Source organism: Urocitellus parryii, chromosome 8 (genome assembly GCF_045843805.1).
Source record: "Urocitellus parryii isolate mUroPar1 chromosome 8, mUroPar1.hap1, whole genome shotgun sequence".
Taxonomy (NCBI): Eukaryota; Metazoa; Chordata; class Mammalia; order Rodentia; family Sciuridae; genus Urocitellus; species Urocitellus parryii.
In genome coordinates this window covers 118,622,937-118,642,643 of record NC_135538.1, presented here as the reverse complement: position 1 = coordinate 118,642,643, position 19,707 = coordinate 118,622,937, and the positions used below count along the sequence as shown (strand labels likewise).

Sequence of the window (19,707 nt, the reverse complement as noted above, 5' to 3'; positions counted from 1 at the left end):
CTTGCTCCATTGAATGTAGCAGGGGGAAACTGGTCCTCCTTGTTTGAGTAGGTGTAAGTTTCTTTTGTGATTTCATCCTTGCTTGGCCAGCTACCTGCACAGGCTGGGCCACCACAACTCTTCAGGGGGAAGGAATCCTTTTCATACCTCACTTTGACTCCCTTTTCAGTTTGTCTCATTGTGCCTTGGACTACAAGGATCATGCAAGGATAGTGTATGTGTGTGCTGTGCATTGGTTTCATCATTAACTACAGAGTTGAGTTAAAACAGCCCTCTCCTGTTTTGTGTTGAGCCTCAGGTCAGTAACTTAGACATTCTTTTTTTTTTTTTTTTAAATTTTTTAGTTGTGGTTGGACACAATACCTTTATTTTATTTATTTATTTTTATGTAGTGCTCAGGATCAAACTCACTGCCTTGTACCTGCTAGGTGAGAGCTCTGCCGCTGAGCCACAACCCCAGCCCCAATCTAGACATTATTTACCCTTGATTTTTATTTCTGGGTTCTGAGCCAGAGTAAGCTTAGTCAACACTGCTTCCACCCCATGGCTAACTACTTTGATTCTGGAATCCCTGGGATCCTATTGAAAATTAATCCATCTCTTCTTCCTCCCTCTTCCTCTTTTGATTTCAGGGATTTCAAGGCAGTCTAAAGCAAGTCACAAAGGAATGACACCCTACCAGGTATAGGGGGCATGCCAGTAATCCCAGCAAATCTGGAGACTGAGGCAGGAAGATCACAAATTCGAGGCTACCCTCAGCAATTTAGCAAGGCCCTAAGCTACTTTGTGATACCCTGTCTCAAAGAATAAAAAGGGCTGAGGATGTTGCTCAGTGGTTAGGCACCCTTGTGTTCAATCCCTGGTACCCACCTAAAAAATAAAATAAAAAATCACACCTAATCTCTGGATAGAGATCAGTTTCTCTCAAAAGAAATTTCTCCCTGCTACGAATCTGTGTTTTGAAATATTTTCTCTTATTGCTGTTTATCTGTACATTTCAGATTCCACAGGGTTGTGATTGTGTATGTGTGTGTGTGTGTGTGTGTGTGTGTGTGTGTGTAGTGTGTGTGTGTTATATCTTCTCCATCCATTCAATAAGTATTTGTTGATCACCTGCTGTATGCCAAGCAACATGCTATGAACTGGGGATACATAGATGCACGAGACAGGCCTAGTTATTGCCTTCATGAAACTTATAGTCAGGCCAAGGAAAGTCAGTAATTACAATGATAGGAAGAGAAGTGTGAGATACTATGGGAGAGAATGATGAGGGATGAGGGAACATTCTTTGACACTGAGAAATTTTTACTGATATTATAAGAATGAGTTGGAGCTGAACCTCAGAGAATAGACATTTAGGCTATATACTGAAAAACACTGAATTAAATAGTCTACTTTGTTTTTTAGTAGATCCTTTCTTGCTATTGTGAATATAAGTGCAAATGTAAACGTAGTGCAAACCTCTTTAAAAATAAGTCAAGTGCTTACTTTTGCACACATATACTAAAATGGGAGTGATACAGAGAAGATTAGCATGGCCCCTGTGCAAGCAAATTCATAAAGTATTCCATATTTTTATTGTTTTATGCCCTAAAAATAAGTAAAATAAAACTAATTTAAATCATGAATGAAAGCATTTTTTAAAAATGTTTTTGGCTGTTGATGGACCGTTATTTTTTATTTATATGTGATACTGAGGATCAAACCCAGTGCCTCACACATGCTAGGCAACCCCAGCCCTGAATTAAAGCATTTTATTTTTAAAAGATAACCCCCCTAAAAAATGAAAAAAAAATACAGGACTAGGAGTGTAGCTCAGTGGTAAAGCACTTGCATAACATGCATGAGGCCCTGGATTCCATCCCTACCATCATACAGACACTGAATTTTACATTTTTGAGAGAGGACTCAGAGGTCCCCAGGGAAGACATCCATGGACCCATAAATTCTTCCAGGCCTCAACATGTGTAGGTAAAGAAATGGGGAAAAGTATAGGCTCTCCCCTAATGCATAGGTACTGCCTGAATGTTGACTGACTCACTGTGCTTGCTCTCTCCCAGTTGTGCCTCATTATATTCTCTGGGGGTAGTCACCAAGGAACCATGACAAAGGAAAGAAATAAGCCAGGAGAATTACACCCCCAGGCCTGGCTATAGAACATGGGATCTGAAGAAGACATAAAAAGACACAGGTGAAAAATTACTTTCTTGGGAGAAAGGCTTGGACTGTGGAATAAGGGAAGAATGATGTCTCTGCCCTCTCTTTCCCTTAGAGATTTGAGAGTGTAAAGGGATGCAGTGACATGCACCTGTAGCCCCAGTTACTGGGGAGGCTGAGGCAGGAGGATCTCTTGAGACGAGGAGTTTGGGGGCCAACTTGGGCAACATAGTGAGACTTCATCTCACACACACAAAAATGATACTATATAGGACTGGTGTAGCTCAGTGGTGGATGGCTTGCCTGCATGTAGGAGGCTCTGGGTTCAATCTCCAACACACAAATAAAAATTCTTAACCAAGTACTCAGAACTCGTCGATTAAATATGAATATTTGGTGGATTCCCACCAGTCATCTAATAAATGTAAAGAATCATATTATGAAATGCTCCGGGGGGGGGGGGAAATTAAGTGGCAAGGAAGTTATTTTATTTATTTATTTATTTATTTATTTATTTTGAGAGAGAATTTATTTATTTATTTATTTTAGTTCTCGGCGGACACAACATCTTTGTTTGTATGTGGTGCTGAGGATCGAACCTGGGCCCCACGCATGCCAGGCGAGCACGCTACCGCTTGAGCCACATCCCCAGCAACAAGGAAGTTATTTTAATGAGGGATGAACTGATCTGAAAAGTCTTCATGAAGGGGTTTAGAGTCGAACCTTGAAAGATGGCCAGCCATAGTTTTGACCTGTGAAGACTGAAGAGATTTTTTTTTAATATTTATTTTTCAGTTTTTGGTGGACACAACATCTTTATTTTATTTTATGTGGTGCTGAGGATTGAACCCAGCGCTCCGCGCATGCCAAGCGAGCTCGCTACCGCTTAAGCCACATCCCCAGCCCATGAAGAGATTTATTGTAGATGCAGAAGAAACACAAGACAGGAGAGATAAGTAAAGGGAAACTAATTTACCCCCAGCATTATTCATGTCCAGCTTGTCAATCTCAATTTTCCCAGGCTATTCCAATACCTATTTGTGCTGCCCTATCACCAGGCAAAGAGCTGGCTGCAAGTTTTTATACTCTCACATTCCTTTGCATTCCACATTCACCACATGGAACCATATGCTACACTAACACTCTGCCATTTAGCATCAGCATGAGAGACAAAAATTCTAGCTTTCCAAAGGTTAAATAAATTTCCCCTTCTGTTTAGTTTTGGTTTCTGTGGTTGGTTTTTAGTTCTGCTGGGATTTGTGTCAAAATTTTTCCTCCCTTCTCCCAAAGCAGTTTGTGCTTCCCTGTAGGCAGAGTTTTTAGGCAGGATGAGACAGTGAAAGGCAGACTTTTTTTTTTTTTTTTTTTTTTTTTTTTTTGCAATAAAGTGTGTAATATGAACTGCTCTTTGGCCAACACTGACCATGCAGTATGACTGTAATACTAGTCACTGTGCTAAGTGTCTCACATACATTATCCCATTTGCTCCTCACACAGTTCTATGAGTTACTTATTCAGTAAGTTATTCAACAAATTATTTTTTCTTTGGTGGTGCCAGAGATCAAACCCAGGGCCTTAGGCATGCTAGGCAAATACTCTACCATTGAGCTACACTCCCAGTCCCTGGTTCAACAAATCTTTATTCAAAGTTTCCTTTGTTCTAAGCATTGTGCTAGGGGCTGGATATAAGGCAGTGAAATAGAAGCCCTGATTGCTTCTTGTAGTTTACATTTGAGGGAAGATGATAGTCAATAAAAGTCAATCCAGGGGCTGGGGAAGTAGCTCATCTGGTAGAGTGCATGCCTACCACGAATAAGGCCCTGGTTTGTGGGAGACCAACCTTGCACGTGACTGAGTCACATTCCCCCACTGGGTGCTGAGGCACTCAGTCACAGAAATGTGGCAGAGCTTTCCCCACCCTTCTGGGTTCGAGGGTTGGTGTCTCATGCATGGGTGTGTCTTGCTACAGCCCCATGGGTGAAGCTATGCTCACCTGTTCCTTTGTAATATTACCCCTTGCCCTGTTTAGGGTAGAATCTTCCACGGAAGTGCCTTGTGTGTGTCCCCTTCTCTTACTGTGCCCTTGGGTGTGGCCTACCCAGGTGTCAGTCAACCAGCTGGCAGTGGACATCATGAAGATAGACTCAGCCCCCTGAAACCTCACCCCTTGCCTCATTTGAATAGCTTCTCCTCAATAAAAGGGGTCAGCGTGTGCTCTCGCTCTCTTTCTTCCTGCGGACCCTTAAGGTCAGAGGAGCCGTCACATTTGAATCTCTTGTGTGGTTATTTTGCTCAGCCCAGTCAGCCCAGTTTTCCTGGAGTGACCCCTGAGCCTTTTAGTTGTAAGAACAGAAACCCGGCACTGGTTCAATCCTAGAAAGAAGAAAGAGAGAGAGAGAGAGGGAGAGGGAGAGGGAGAGGGAGAGGGAGAGGGAGAGGGAGAGGGAGGGAGGAAGGAAGGAAGAAAGTCAGTCAACCCATAAAATATGATACAATGTTAGGCACAATGTGAACACAATAAAGAAGGGTAAGGGAATAGGTGGAAAATCCAGGTATATGTGGTGCTATTTTTAATTTTAATCCTGTGATGAGGGTGGAGGTGATATTTATGCAATGACATAACTGATGTAAGGGAGTAGCCATGCAGGTATCTTGAGGAAGAATGTCTGGGGAGTGAAAAAGGAAGTGAAAAGGCCATAAGGCAGGAAGGAATTGGAGCTTCATGTTAAATCATTACAACTGGAAGAACAGAAAGGAGGTCAGAGTGGGTGGGACAGAGGGGATGAAGTCAGAAGTAGGGAGGAACAATGTCAGGCCTCATAGGCCATGGTGTGGACTTAATATTTTGTTTTATAGGGACATAAATGTGAATTCCCCTTTCATCGACCATCATAAGGGTCATGGGTCAATAGCTTATAACAAGAGTTAGATTAACAAGAGAAAAAGTTATCAGATTTATTTAATCAAAGTTTTATAAGACACAGGAATCTTCAGAAATGACAACCCAAAGACCAGGGAAAATTGTCCATTTTTCTGCTTGGATCTGGTGAAGAATGAATAGTGTAGAAATGTAATTGGACAAAAAGAGTATGACCTAATGGAAACAGAAGAGAGGCACTCAGCAAGGTCTACGTGTTCAGATTCTTCTTGGCCTGAATAGCATTTGTTCCTCCTGGATAAGGGGCAAGACCTCTTTTGGAACAAGGGTCTTATGATCTTCTATCCGACAAGGCAAGTCAGAGCATTTTTTTTCTTTTCTTTCCTTCCTTCCTTCCTTCCTTCCTTCCTTCCTTCCTTCCTTCCTTCCTTCCAGTATGGAATGCTTCATGAATGTGTGTATCATCCTTGAGCAGGGGCTCTGCTGATTTTAGTATATGTCTGCCAAAGTGAGCGCTAGAACATTTCTTCATAGGCCGCTCTTATACAAAAAAAGACAGTAGAGGATAGTATAATCTCTCTAGATTTTATAGCTGGCTTTGGGAGAGAGGGTTTCTAGTTTCTATGGTTGGCCTTGCAGGAGAAAAGGGAGGAGAAAAAAGGGTAGGCACAAAACTAAAAGGTCTTGCTTCTGAGTTTCTTTTCCTTCAGTGCAAATTATTCAGCAAGACAAGGTAGCATAATTTGAGGTAGTGTGTCCTGAACCTCAATAGTTGGGTGGACAGGAGCCAGCAGAGGATTAAGCAGGTGAATGATATTTGGTAATTTAAAAAAATCACTCTGATAGCTGGGTGTGATGGCTCATGCTTGTAATTCCAGCAGCTCAGGAGGCTGAGGCAGGAGGATGGAGAGTTCAAAGTCAGACTCAGCAACTTAGTGAGGCCCTAAGCAAATCAGTGAGACCCTGTCTCTAAATAAAATACAAAAAGGACTGGGGATGTGGTTCAGTGGTTGAGTGCCTCTGGATTCAATCCCTGTATAAAAAAAAAAAATTACTCTGATTTCTGCATAAGAGATGGATTATATCAGTCAAGAATGGAAGCAGGGCTGGGGTTGTAGTTCAGTGGTAGAGCACTTGCCTCTCATGCTTGATGCACTGGGTTTGATCCTCAGCACCACATAAATAAATAAAATATATTGTGTCCATCTACAACTAAAAATAAATATATATATTTTTAAAAAGAATGGAAGCAAAGAATCCAGTTAAGGGACAATGGTTGCATAGGAGCTTGGTTGAAAGTTAAGAAGAGGTCCATGTGTAGACTCCTGAGGCCATCTAATATTTAGGGGTCTAAAAAATGAAAAGGAGGTTTGATCAATGAAACTGGGAAGGAACAGAAAATAAGAAACTAGGGTGCTCTTCCCTCCCTCCTCTCTTTCCACTCCTCCTCCTCTTCCTCCTTCTTTTTCTTCTTTCATTGCTAGGAATCAAATCCAAGGCCTTGTGCTTGCTAAATAGATATGTTAAAGCCCCAGCCCAGGAACACTCTTTATTTGGATCCAGAAAGAGTATTTTTTTAATATACATATATTTTTAGTTGTAGATTGACACAATAACTTTATTTTATTTATTTATCTTTATGTGATGCTGAGGGCCTCACATGAGCTAGGCAAGCACTCTACTGCAGAGCTACAACCCCAACCCAATAAAGTATTTGAGCCAGGCAGGTGGTACATGCCTGTAATCCCAGATTCTTAGGAGGCTAAAGCAAGAGGATCACTTAACAAGACCTTGTCTAAAAAGAAAAAAAAAAAATTAAAAAGCCTGGAGATGTAACTAAATGGTAAAACATTCTTGAGTTTAATTCTCAGAAATGGAAATATAAAATACAACAAAAAGAAAGAGTGAATTGAAGTAAGCATTTCAAGGAGTGATCAACTGTGTCAATGTTGCTAATAATCAGAGACTAAGCTTTTTCAATCTCAGCATTAATTTAAATTTTGGGACTGACAATTATTTTTTGTGTCCTGCACATTGTAGGATGTTTAGCACCATGCCTGATCTCTGCTCACTAGCTGCTAGGGGCACTTCATCAGTTGAGATGATCCAAAGTGTCTCTAGACATTGCCAAATGTCTCTGGGGGGTGGGAAGATCACTCTTGAAAACTGCTGCTCAAGATATTCCCCAGGAGATACTTGGCAAGACAAAGTACATGTCCGTCTTCCACAATAAAGAGTCATCTAGAGGCTGGGGTTGTGACTCAGTGGTAAAGCATTTGCCTAGCATGTGTGAGACACTGGGTTCAATCCTCAGCGCCACATAAAAAAATTTAAAAATAAATAAAATAAAGATATTGTGTCTATCTACAACTAACAACAACAACAAAAAGTTATCTGGCCCAGCTGGGGATAAAGCTTAGCAGTAGAGCACTTGCTTAGCATGAGCAAGGCCCTGGGCTTGATTCCCAGCACTAAGAAAAAGAAAAAGATATGAAGAATTATCTGGCCCAAAGTGTCAATAATTCCCAAATTGAGAAACTCTGATTAAGACTCTAGTTGAGATGAGGGGCTGAGTGAATAGCTCGTTGTTGAAATATGTGCTGAACATGTTCAAGACCCTGAATTCTATCCCCAGTACTGCAAAAATAATAAAGAAGTAAATGTACAGATAGGGTGTAGCTTAGCCAAACATGCACAGGTCCCAATTCTATCCTAAGTACCACAACAAATAAATAAATGTAAATTATCTCATACCAAGTTATAATACATGTGGATATGTGCATATATACAACAAAGAATAAGTAAATATCACGAAGCTTAAGAAGTCAAAATTTAACTGTCTCAATTACCCATACCTGTTACTCAAGAGGCTGAGGCAGGAAGATCTAAAGTTTGAAGCCAGCTTGGGCAACTTAATGAGAAAGACTGTCTCAAAATAAAAAAAAAAAAAAATTGAGAAATGACTGGGGATGTAGTTCAGGGATAGAGCACTTGATTAGCATGTACCAGGCCTTGGCTTCAATTCCCAGTATTGTTTTCCTTTTTAAAAAGGAGTAAAATCAGGCTGGGGATGTGGCTCAAGTGGTAGCGTGCTCGCCTGGCATGCGTGCGGCCCGGGTTCGATCCTCAGCACCACATACCAACAAAGATGTTGTGTCCGCCAAGAACTAAAAAAATAAATATTAAAAAATTCTCTCTCTCTCTCTTCCTCTTTCACTCTCTCTTCAAAAAAAAAAAAAGGAGTAAAATGTTCCCAGTATTGCTAAAACCCCTTGTATTGTAAGGGGGGGTCCGGCGGAGCGTCGGAGGGAGAGACCACACACAAGAGACTTACTCCATGCAATTGGCAAAAGGGGATTTATTGGGGATCCATTCCAGCGTGCTGGGACTCTGTGCCCACTCAAGAAGGGAGCGCAGCTCAGAGCCCAGAGCAAAGGTCAAGCAGAGCTTAAGTACACTTTTTGGAGAGGGCGGTGGGCTTTGCATACATCAGAACAAATCATCATGAGGCACGGGGAAATTGAACAACAACTCTGAGATGTGATTGGCACATTCATTGGCGGGAACCGGCCGGGCGGCGGTGATTGGTCATTCGTAAGCGGGTTACACATTCAAACTGATTGGTTCGGGCCCTGTGAGGAACTGCCCTAGGCTAAACGGCCAGTAGGGCATTGTTTTAACTATCTCAGGAATCTGGGTGTAACAGAGGAACTTAATAATACCTAATCTTTTACATTCAAGCTTTCCAGCTTAGAAACTTTACCCTTTCAGTATGTCTTATTCTTATCAAAATTCCCTGCCTGCCAAGTGATAAGACATAAGCACTATTATGAATATTGTATTTTTATGCATAGTTAAGTAATTTTTTTTTTTTTTTTTATATTGGGGATTGAACTCAGGGCAGTCGACCACTGAGCCACATCCCCGGCCCTAATTTGTGTATTATATTTAGAGTCAAGGCTTCACTGAGTTGCCTAGAGCCTCCTCACCTTTGCTTAGGCTGGCTTTGAATTTGCTATCCTCCTGCCTTGGCCTCCAGACCTGCTGAGATTACAGGTGTGAGTCATCACGACCTACCCTAAAGATTATTTTTTCTTTTTAAAGAAGAAGATTTTAGGGGCTGAGGCTGTAGCTCAGTGGTAAAGTGCTTGCTTCGCATGTATGAGGCACTGGGTTCAATCCTCAGCACCACATAAAAATAAATAAAGATACTGTGTGTTCATTTACAGCTAAATAAATATAAAAAAAGATTTTTATTATGGCATGTTTGTACCACAATGGAAATGTTTTCACAAAATGGGGAGTACTGATTATTCAGAAAAGATAGGAGATAATTTCAGGAGTCCTGTTTCTAAACAGGTGAAAAGGAACAGAATCTTGGGGCTCAGATGAGGTGGGGACCAGTCAGTCTCTCTGCAGTAGAAATGCAGGCAGGCTAGTGATTTGGGGTGAGACCATGAGGGGTTTCTTTTCTGAAAGTTTCTGTTTTTGGTTTTTTTTTTTTCACTGAAATAGGAAGAAAGGTTATCATCTTGGGAAATTGTGGTCTCAGACTAGGGAATGTGAATTGACTCAAGAAATGTGAGATAGCAGGCCACACTGAAGGCCCATAGGAAGTGGAACCAGCCAGTATGACTATGTGTTTTTCCCCAGCTAAATTCAGCTGTTGAATGCAGTGTGAAGCCCTCCCAGTGTGATTTAACCAGGGACAAATGTAAATGTAAATAAATGTTTACAAGACGAGGGGCCAAGTCTACAAGATGAGGGCTGAGAGGTGACCATAATGTTGAACCTCAGAAGGAAATTGAATAATGAGGAAATTAAGAAATTGAGGAAATCAATAAAACAATAATAAAAAGTGATGGGTTTAAAAAATGATAGGTAGCTGGGTGTGGTGGTGCATACCTATAATTCTAGTGACTTAGGAGGCTGAGGCAGGAAGTTTGCAATTTTGAGGCCAGCCTTAGCAACTTAGTGAGACTGGTCTCAAAAATTATCCCATGAAATAGAAAAGGAGATAACACTGTCACATTCATTTTATAAAGCCACTATCACCCTAATACCAAAACCAGAAAAACACACATCAAGGAAAGAAAACTTCAGACTACTATCCCTGATGAACACAGATGCGAAATTCTTAATAAAATATTGTCAAACTGCATTCAAAAACATGTTAAGAAGATAGTGCACCATGATCAAGTGGATTTCATTCCAGGGATGCAAGGTTGGTTCAACATATGCAAATCAATAAATATAATTCACCACATAAATAGAATTAAGGACAAGAATCATATGATTAGATCAATAGATGCAGAAAATGCATTTGACAAAGTACAGCATCCATTCATGTTTAAAACACTAGAGAAACTAGGAAAAGAAGTTGTTTACTTCAGATAAACTCAAGGCCAACGTCATAGGGAACCAAGAAAAACTGAAAGCATTAACTCTAAAAACAGGAAGAAGACAAAGATATCCACTCTCAACATTCCTATTTGACATAATCTTTAAAGAAATTTTAAAAGCATAATCTTAAAACTCTAGCTAGGGCAATCAGGTAAGAGAAGGAAATAAAAGGGATACAAAGAGAAAAAGAAGTCAAATTATCTCTGCTGAGGACATGATCCTATATTTAGAAGACCCAAAAACTCCACCAGAAGCCTTTCTAGAGTTGATAAACAAATTTAGCAAAGTGGCAGGATGCAAGACTAACATGCCTAAATCAATTGCTTTCCTATGCTCCAATAATTAATTTTCTGAGAAAGAATTCAAGAAAACTACCCCATTCACAATAACCTAAAAAAATACTTAAGAATAATCTAACCAAGGAGGTGAAAGATCTCTACAATGAAAATATTAGGAAGAAATTGAACAAGACCTTAGAAGATGGAAAGACCTTCCATATTCTTGGATAGGAAGAATTAATATTGTCAAAATGGCCAAACTAGAGCTGGGGTTGTAGCTCAGTGGTAGAGTGCTTGCCAAGCATATATGAGGCACTGGCATTGATCCTCAGCACCACATAAAAATAAAATAGATTGTGTCCAACCAAAACTAAAATAAATAAATAAATATATTCTTAAAAATGGCCAAACTACCAAGAGCAGTATACAGAGTCAATGCAATCTCCATTAAAATGCCAATGCCATTCTTCACAGAACTAGGGGGAAAAAAAACAGTTCTAATACTCATTTGAAATAATAAGAGATCCAGTATAGCAAAAGCAAATCTGAGCAAAAGAGCAAGGCCAGAGGCATCACAATATCAGACCTCAAATTATCCTATAGAACCATAGTAACAAAAACAGCATGGTATTAGCATCAAAACAGACACAAAAACCAATGGAATAGAATAGAAGAAACAGAGGTGAGCCCATAGTCATCTGATACTCAACAAAGTTTCCAAAAACAACTTTGGAGAAAAGATAGTCTTATGGTACTGGGATAACTGGATATCCATATGTAAAAGAACAAAACTGGATCCCTCTCTCACCTTGCACAAAAGTTAAATCAAGGGGCATCAAATTCATAGGAATTAGATTAGAAACTCTGCAACTGCTAGAAGAAAATGTAGGCCCAACATTCCAACATATTAGAACAGGCATCAACTTCCTTAACAAGACTCTAAAACTCGAGAAATAAAACCAAAAATCAATAAGTGGGATGGCATCAAATTAAAAAGCATCTGTTCAACAAAGGAAACAAGAGCATGAAGAGAACCTACACAATGAGGGAAGATCTTTGCTACCAGCTCCTTACATAGGGGATTAATATCCATAATATATAAAGAACTCAAAAACCTTAATACCAAAGAAACAAATAACCTAATTAATAAATGGGTAAAAGAACTAAAGAGACACCTCTCAAAAGAAGAAATACAAATGGCCAATAAATACATGAAAAAGTGTTCAACATCTCTAGCAATTGGGAAAATGTCAATAAAACTACATTGAGATTTCATCTCACTCCAGTCAGAATGGCAATTATCAAGAATACAAATAAATGTTGGCTGAGATGCAGGGAAAAAAAGGTACACTTATACATTGTTGGTGGGAATGCAAATTAGTACAACCACTCTGGAAAGCAGTGTGGAGATTCTTCAAACAATTTAGGAATGGAACCACCATATGACCAGCTACCTTGCCCCTTTGTATATATCTAAAAGATCTAAAATCAACATATATATGGTGCAGTCACATCAATGTTTATAGCAGCACAATTCATAGTAGCAAGCTAGGTGCCTGTCAACAGACAAATGGATAAAAAAAAAATGCACATGTACACGAAGGAGTTTTACTGAGCCATAAAGGAGAATGAAATTATGGCATTTGCTTATAAATGGAACTGGAGAATACCATGCTAAGTGAAATAAGCCAGACTCAGAAAGTCAGGGCTTGAATGTTTTCTGTCATATGCAGAAGTTAGGCCAAAATTAAGGAAAATAGAAAAGTGGAGGAGATCCCCTGAAAATAGAAGAGGGATCAATTGAGGAGAAGAAGAGGACTCAGGGCAAGGGAGGAGGGATGGGAAAGGGGAGGAAGGGTGGAATGAATCTGACCTAATTTTCCTATATACATATATGAATGTACCATGGTAGATTTTATTTCACCTTTATTTAGTAATTTTTTATATGAATGGCACAATTTTTTAAATAATTTTTTATTTTATTTATTTACTTTTATGTGGTGCTGAGGATGGAACTCAGGGCCTTGCATGTGTGAGGCGAGCGCTCTACCGCTGAGCCATAACCCCAGCCCACAATGCACTAATTTTTAAAACTACAAATAAATAGAATAAAGATCAATAGAGTAGAGGAAAGGAAACAGGGGGAAGGAGGAGGAGATAGAAAGGGGAAGTACTGGGAATGGAATTGGAGAAAATTATATTCCACGCTTATATAATTATATCAAAATTAACCCCAATGTTATGTATAACTGAAGAATATGGAAACGACAGCCTGAAATGACAAGCCCCAAGCAGTGTGTGACCCAGGAGGAGGGAGGGAGGGAGAAGCCAAAACATTGATTCTTCCCCAATAAATTCTTTCCCAGTGACAAAACAAACTCTGGAAAGGAGATACCATCAATCCAAAAATAGCAGTCCCTGGGAAGAGGACAAGTATTGATCCTCTCCCAAGTAAATTCTCTCCTAATGGCAGTGAAACTACACATTAATCCTGTCCCTGTGACAATACAATGACTCCTGGAGGAAAAGATAAGCATTTGAACACTGTAAAAACATTGCTTAGTGGGACTGGGGCTGTGGCTCAGTTGTAGAGCCCTTGCCTAGCATATGTGAGGCACTGGATTTCTATCCACAGCACCACATAAAAATAAACAAATAAAATAAAGTGTCCATCTACAACTAAAAATATTTTTTTTAAAAAAAACAAAGAAACAAAAAACCCACTACCCAGTAAAAACAGTGCCCAGCAAAAACAACTCCCAAAAGTTAGCAACCTTTTGCCCATGTCCTGTTAAGTCACCTCCCAATGTAACCTGAATAAACCCATACTTTTCCTGGGGGCCATTTTCTAAAAAACTGAGCCCCTCCGATGCCTGACTGATTGACTCTGCTGCTGAGTAAAAGGCATAGCTGATCCATGAAGTCTGTTCCCATCTTAATTATTTGTGCTTTCATTATGGTGCTGAAACTGTTTTGGTTATTTTTGCTTACAATAATTATAACAAACTAATTTACAAAAGGGAGGCTGAGGATATAGGAATGTAGTTCAGTAGTACAGCTCCTCTTGGTTCAATCTCTTCTCCACACAAAAGTAATGCATAAAAGTGATTCAATGCATGGGAAGTCCAGATAGGGTTGAGTGGGATACTGGGGGTTGGCATGAAAAAATTGTGGATTAAATTTTTGGAAATTTGGTTGTTATTGGTGGCAACCAAGTTGAAGGTATGATACAGGGGAATGGTGGAAAGCAGGGACAATCAGATTGTCAGAGGCAAGGAAGGTCAGGAATTGGCCAGAGAACTGAATGATCTACATGGATATTGAAGACATTAAAAATAATGAAATGAGGGCTGAGGATGTGGCTCAGTAACTGAGGGCTCCTGAGTTCAATCCCTGGTATCCCCTGCCCCGCCTCCCATCAAAAAAAAAAAAAAAAAGAAGAAGAAGAAGAAGAAAAAAAAAGAAAGAAAGAAAAAAGAAAAGAAACGAGAGACTGAGAGACTGAGAGACTGGGGATATAGCTCTTTGGTAGAGTATTTGTTTGGTATGAGTGTGACCCTAGGTTCAATCCCCAGCATCACACACACACACACACACACACACACAAAAAAAAAAAAAAAGTGTGGAGTTAGAAGACAGTGAGTCATGAGCCAGGTGCCAATATTCTTTTTTTCTTTTCTTTTTGTAGTACTAGGGATTGTGAAGCAGCAACCCCTTCCTAAGATGTTTCTTTTCTTTTTATCTCTGTTAATAACTGCAACCTCCTAGTTACCGCTTCTGTAATCATGCTTGCTCAGCAGCTGTGGCAGGAACCAGAGCTGCCTGGAAAGAGGGAAAAAGGGATCAAGGCTACTTGTATGAGATAGTCTTTTTTTTTTTTTTTTTTTTTAAAGAGAGAGTGAGAGAGGAGAGAGAGAATTTTTTTTTTTTTAATATTTATTTCTTAGTTCTCGGAGGACACAACATCTTTGTTGGTATGTGGTGCTGAGGATCGAACCCGGGTCGCACGCATGCCAGGCGAGCGCGCTACCTCTTGAGCCACATCCCCAGCCCGAGATAGTCTTGAGACCGGAAAGTGTGTACTATATAAAAGATACTGAGAGGGGAAAAAAAAAAAGATACTGAGAACAGCCAAGCGTGGTGGTGCATGCCTATAATCCCAGTGGCTTGGGAGGCTGAGGAAGGAGGATCATGAATTCCAAGCTAGCCTCAGCAATTTAGTGAGGCCCTAAGCAAATTAGTGAGACCCTGTCTCTATATAAAATATTAAAAAGAGCTGGGGATGTGATTCAGGGGTTAAGTGTCCCTGAGTTCAATCCCTGGTGCTTAATACTGAGAACAAAAGCCTGTGCTAAGCCTTTGGAAAAGACTCCTCTGAGCCTGCATGGGTACAGAATAAACCTTGCTCTCTACATTTCCAAGCACCGAGTGTCTCTTTCCAGTGCCATGATTTCCTGTATTTTCCATAATAATTGAACCCAGGGCCTCATGCATTCTACACAAGCACTGTACCGTGGAATTACAACCTTAACCCTTTTTATTTATCTTGAGACAGAATCTCCTTAAGTTGCCCATGCTCTCCTCAAACTTGAGATCCTCCTGCCTCAGCCTTCTGAGTAGCTAACAGTTAATATTTTCCTTAAGGTTAAGGAAAATATTAAAGATCCTTCCTGTCCATGTGCCTGCTGTGACTTTGTGCATCCTTGATGGAACATCTATAGAATACTGAATTATTGGTGGGACTGGCTTACTCATGACAACTCAGAGATTCACTTATTTCAAGGCTAAATTCCCTCCCTTCAGGGATCTCTCCAGTCCTTGGGGGTTGAAGTGTCCGTGAGGAGATCACTAGCTTATGTAGGTTGTTAGAATAGAGGTTTCTTTGTTCTAGTTGTATTTAAAGAGCCCCACTGGGAATAAGACTTTGGAGTCTCAGCAGTGGAGAGGATGCTCTGCCTGAGAAGTTCTCAGTTGGGACCTTGAAAAGTTGCTCTGGGACTCCCCAACTAATTGACCTCAGGTGTTTCCCCTGATCTGGTGATGTATTTTCTTCTCTTTCTCTCTCATCTTTGCTTTTGCTTTCATATTATTTTTTTTAAAGAGTATTATGATTTGCCAATTTTTTTTAATATTTATTTTTTAGTCTTCGGCGGACACAACATCTTTTTGTTTTTGTACGTGGTGCTGAGGATCGAACCCGGGCCGCACGCATGCCAGACGAACACGCTATGGCTTGAGCCACATCCCCAACCCTGCTTTCATATTATTGATAAAACAAATGCTATCTAATATCAAGAGAGTGTTTTTATTATCTATCAGATCCGACCTGCCAAATTCAGCGGCTGCATGCATGCAGAACATTACTGGATTGATTACAGGATCCACACTCAATATGTGCCAAATTCTCAATGAGTGAATGGGAATGCTGACCCAGAATCTAGTCATGGGGGAATCAGAACACCCAAGTAGATGTGAAAGGGGGTCAGACTCTCTCCTGGAGGATGGAATCTGTCAGTAGGGGTACAAGAGTAAAGGGCCTCATGTGCAGACAGAGTTAAAGTTAGGTGGGAGAGAATCGAAAAAATACCATTTTTTATTTCCTCTCCAGGGAGGAGTTTAGGTGAGGTGAAGAGATCTGGGAGAAGTCATGTTTACTCATTTCTCCTTCTGCCTAATTACTTTCAATGCAATTGAATTCTAAGATTAGTAAAACAGATTTTATCAGATGAGGAACTGAAAACCAGAGATGAACAAGATTTCGTTCCTGCCTTTGAGTAGTTCACAAGATAAGGTGTGTTATATATCAAAAAAACAGGTGGGGCTCAGGTGTGGTGGTGCATGCCTGTAATTCAATTGGCTCAGGAGGCTGAGGCAGGAAAATTGCAACTTTGAGGCTAGGCTCAACAACTTATGGAGACTCTGTTTCAAAATAAAAATTAATAATGATAAAAAGGGCTGGGATGTGGCTCAGTGGGTAAGCACCCCTGGGTTCAATCCCCAGTACCAAAACCAATCAAACAAAAAAACAATACCACCAAAAACAGGTAGAATGGGAGGGTTTCAGACCTAGAGACTTTTCTCCTAAAGAAAGTTGCCTTGACTCAAGCTACGTTTTGGCCTCTCCCCTCTTCCTAAGTAGTTCCTGAGATGACTTGAAGCCCGTGATTCTCAACCCTGGCTGCCCTTTGGAGTCATCTGGGGATGTCTTTAAAAGACATCGACTATTACTAACTGCCACCAGGCATGGTGGTGCACTCCTGTAATCCCAGATTGGGAGGCTCAGGGAAGAGGATCATAAGTAGGAGGCCAGCTTCAGCGTGAACAACTTGCCTAGACCCTGAGTCCCATCCCCAGAGATTCTGATTTAATTGGTTTAGTGAGCTTTGGGATTTTTAAATGCTCCCTAGATGATTCTAATGTGAATCTGGCTCTAAGAATTGCTCCAAGGAGTTCCTGGGGCTCTGTTTAGAAATCCACTTCTTTAAGACAGGAGTGGGGTGGTGCACACTTGTAATCCCAGCAGCTCTGGAGGCTGAGGCAGGAGGATTCTGAGTTCAAAGCCAGCCTCAGCAATTTAGTGAGACACTGGGTCTAAATAAAATATTTAAAAGGCCTGGGGATGTGGCTCAGTGGTTAATTACCCCTGGGAAGGAAAGGAGAGAGAGAGAGAGAGAGAGAGAGAGAGAGAGAGAGAGAGAGAGAGAGAGAGAGACAGACCAACCCACTGCTTTAATCCAGCCCAGAGGACTGAGACCTTTTTGCTGGTGGGGTGGGGTGGGATGGGGTGGTAAATTGATCTGGGCCTTGAAGGGCAGGAAAATCTTGACCCCAAGTAGAGAGGCAGATGTGAAAGGGGAAGAACATGGTAAGCAAAAGTCTAGAGGTGGTCTGAAACTCATGGCAAGCTGCAGTTTGTTTTATAATAGAGATTGGAGGAGGAGGTCTAAGATTTGAGTACAGCTGGGTAAAGACCTGGGGGTGGGAATGATGAATAATTCATTTTGGTTGCAAATGAGGTTGAACAGAGAAAGTTCAATGATTTTAAGTATGGAAGTAATTGAAGGCTAGACTGAAAATTTATAAATAATTGAATAAACAATCCACAATCATGCAGGACATATAATTATGACTATGATTATTATTTTGAACTGCTGGGCCTTGGGCACCCAAGGTAAGTACTCTACCACTGAATTACACCCTCTCCCTTCCCCCACTTTTTTGAGGTGAGATCTTGCCATATTGCCCAGGCTGGTTTCAAACTCCCAGGTTCAAGACATCCTCCTGCCTCCTGAGTAGCTGAGACTACAGGCATATGCCACTGTGCTAGCTTTTCAAAAGATTGTTGAGCAATGCAGTTATATCTAATAGCAGAGTTGAGAGAGACTTGAAGTAGAGAGACACGTAGGAAGTAGGAAGAGATGCTGGGGAGCTGTTGCGATGATCCTAGATGAGGTAATGTTTCTGGCAAGGACTGGGGAAAAGTGGATTCAAAATATATTGTGGCTGTAGAATTTACTCAACTTGACAACACACCAAAAGTAAGGCAGGAGAATGATGAAGGCAGCAAGTTTTCAGGCAAGGAAGGGTGACTGACAAGATGATGCTATTAAAGGAGATGGGGGTTTTGGTGGCATTTCATCAACTTGGTTTGGAATATGTTGAGTTTAGATAACCAGCAGCATGGTCCATGTGACTATGTTCCTCAGACACTGGAGGTATGTCTGTTTGTACAGGACAGGTTGGAGCAGCATTTGGTTTGAGATGATGGCTAGAATCGGAATCTCTGGGGTGAGGAGCTTGGGGGAATAGCATGTGTTTAGCTTAAAGTCCTGGGTTCAATCCTCAGCACCAAAACAAACACACACCAACAATATTGATGGGATGAACTTTTTTTTTATTTATTTACCTTTAGTTTTCGGCGGACACAACATCTTTGTATGTGGTGCTGAGGATCGAACCTGGGCCGCACACATGCCAGGCAAGTGCGCTACCGCTTGAGCCACATCCCCAGCCTGGGATGAACTTTTAAGGGAAAGTCCCAGAGAAGAAAAAAATCCACATGGTCACTTAGGTAACCGAGGAGAAAAAGCAAGAAGAAACCTGGGCACTGTGATACATGCCTGTAATCCAGGTTATTTGGGAGGCTAAGGCAGGAGTATCATTAAATTTAAGGCCAGCTGGGTGCAGTGGAGCACACCTGTAATTCCAGTGGCTCATGAGGCTGAGGCAGGAGGATCACAAATTTGAGGCCAGCCTCAGCAATTTAGGGAGACCCTAACAAACTCAGTGAGACCAAGTCTGAAAAATAAGAAAGGCTGAAGATGTTACTCAGCATGAAGCACCTCTGGTCCAATCAGAAGAAGAAGAAGAAAAGAAGAAGAAGAAGAAGGAGAAGGAGAAGGAGAAGGAGAAGGAGAAGGAGAAGGAGAAGGAGAGGCAGAAAAATAGGAGGAAAAGAGGTATGAGAGGGTACAGAAAGGCAGATTCTGTGAAAATGCCATTGATTTTGGTCCAGGTAAACTCTGGTCTTTGGATGCCATGTGAGAGAGAAGTTTTGGTAGATCAGGGAGTGAAATAATATTTTGAGGAGTCAAGACATAGTATGAAATAAAGATGACACAGACACATCTCTGATAGCAATACTCCTCTGTTCAAGAAAAACAGAAGATTAGAGGATGAAGAAATGGAAATTGAAAACATGGACTCCTTTTTGAGGAAGTTTGGTAAGGAAGGCGCATTAACACAGACATGATGGTCCACAGCAACTTGGAAGGCTAAGGCAGGAAGATCACAAGTTTAAGGGCAGTCTGGGCAACTTAGATCCTGTCTCAAATAAGATTTTAAAATAGTTTCAGGATGTAGCTCAGAGGAGCCCTGATTCGATTCCCAGTACCAGGGGAAAAAAACAAAGACAAAAACAAAACAACAACAACAAAATACAAAAAAGGAAGACACATTAAACCTGAACTATCCCAAGGAGAACTCATGATA

At 40.8% G+C, this 19,707-nt stretch overlaps 1 pseudogene; it reads left to right on the top strand.

The window, feature by feature from the left end:
* Positions 1 to 1,480: 1,480 nt before the first annotated feature.
* On the top strand, positions 1,481 to 1,577 carry LOC113201629 (U6 spliceosomal RNA; annotated as a pseudogene).
* Positions 1,578 to 19,707: the final 18,130 nt, after the last annotated feature.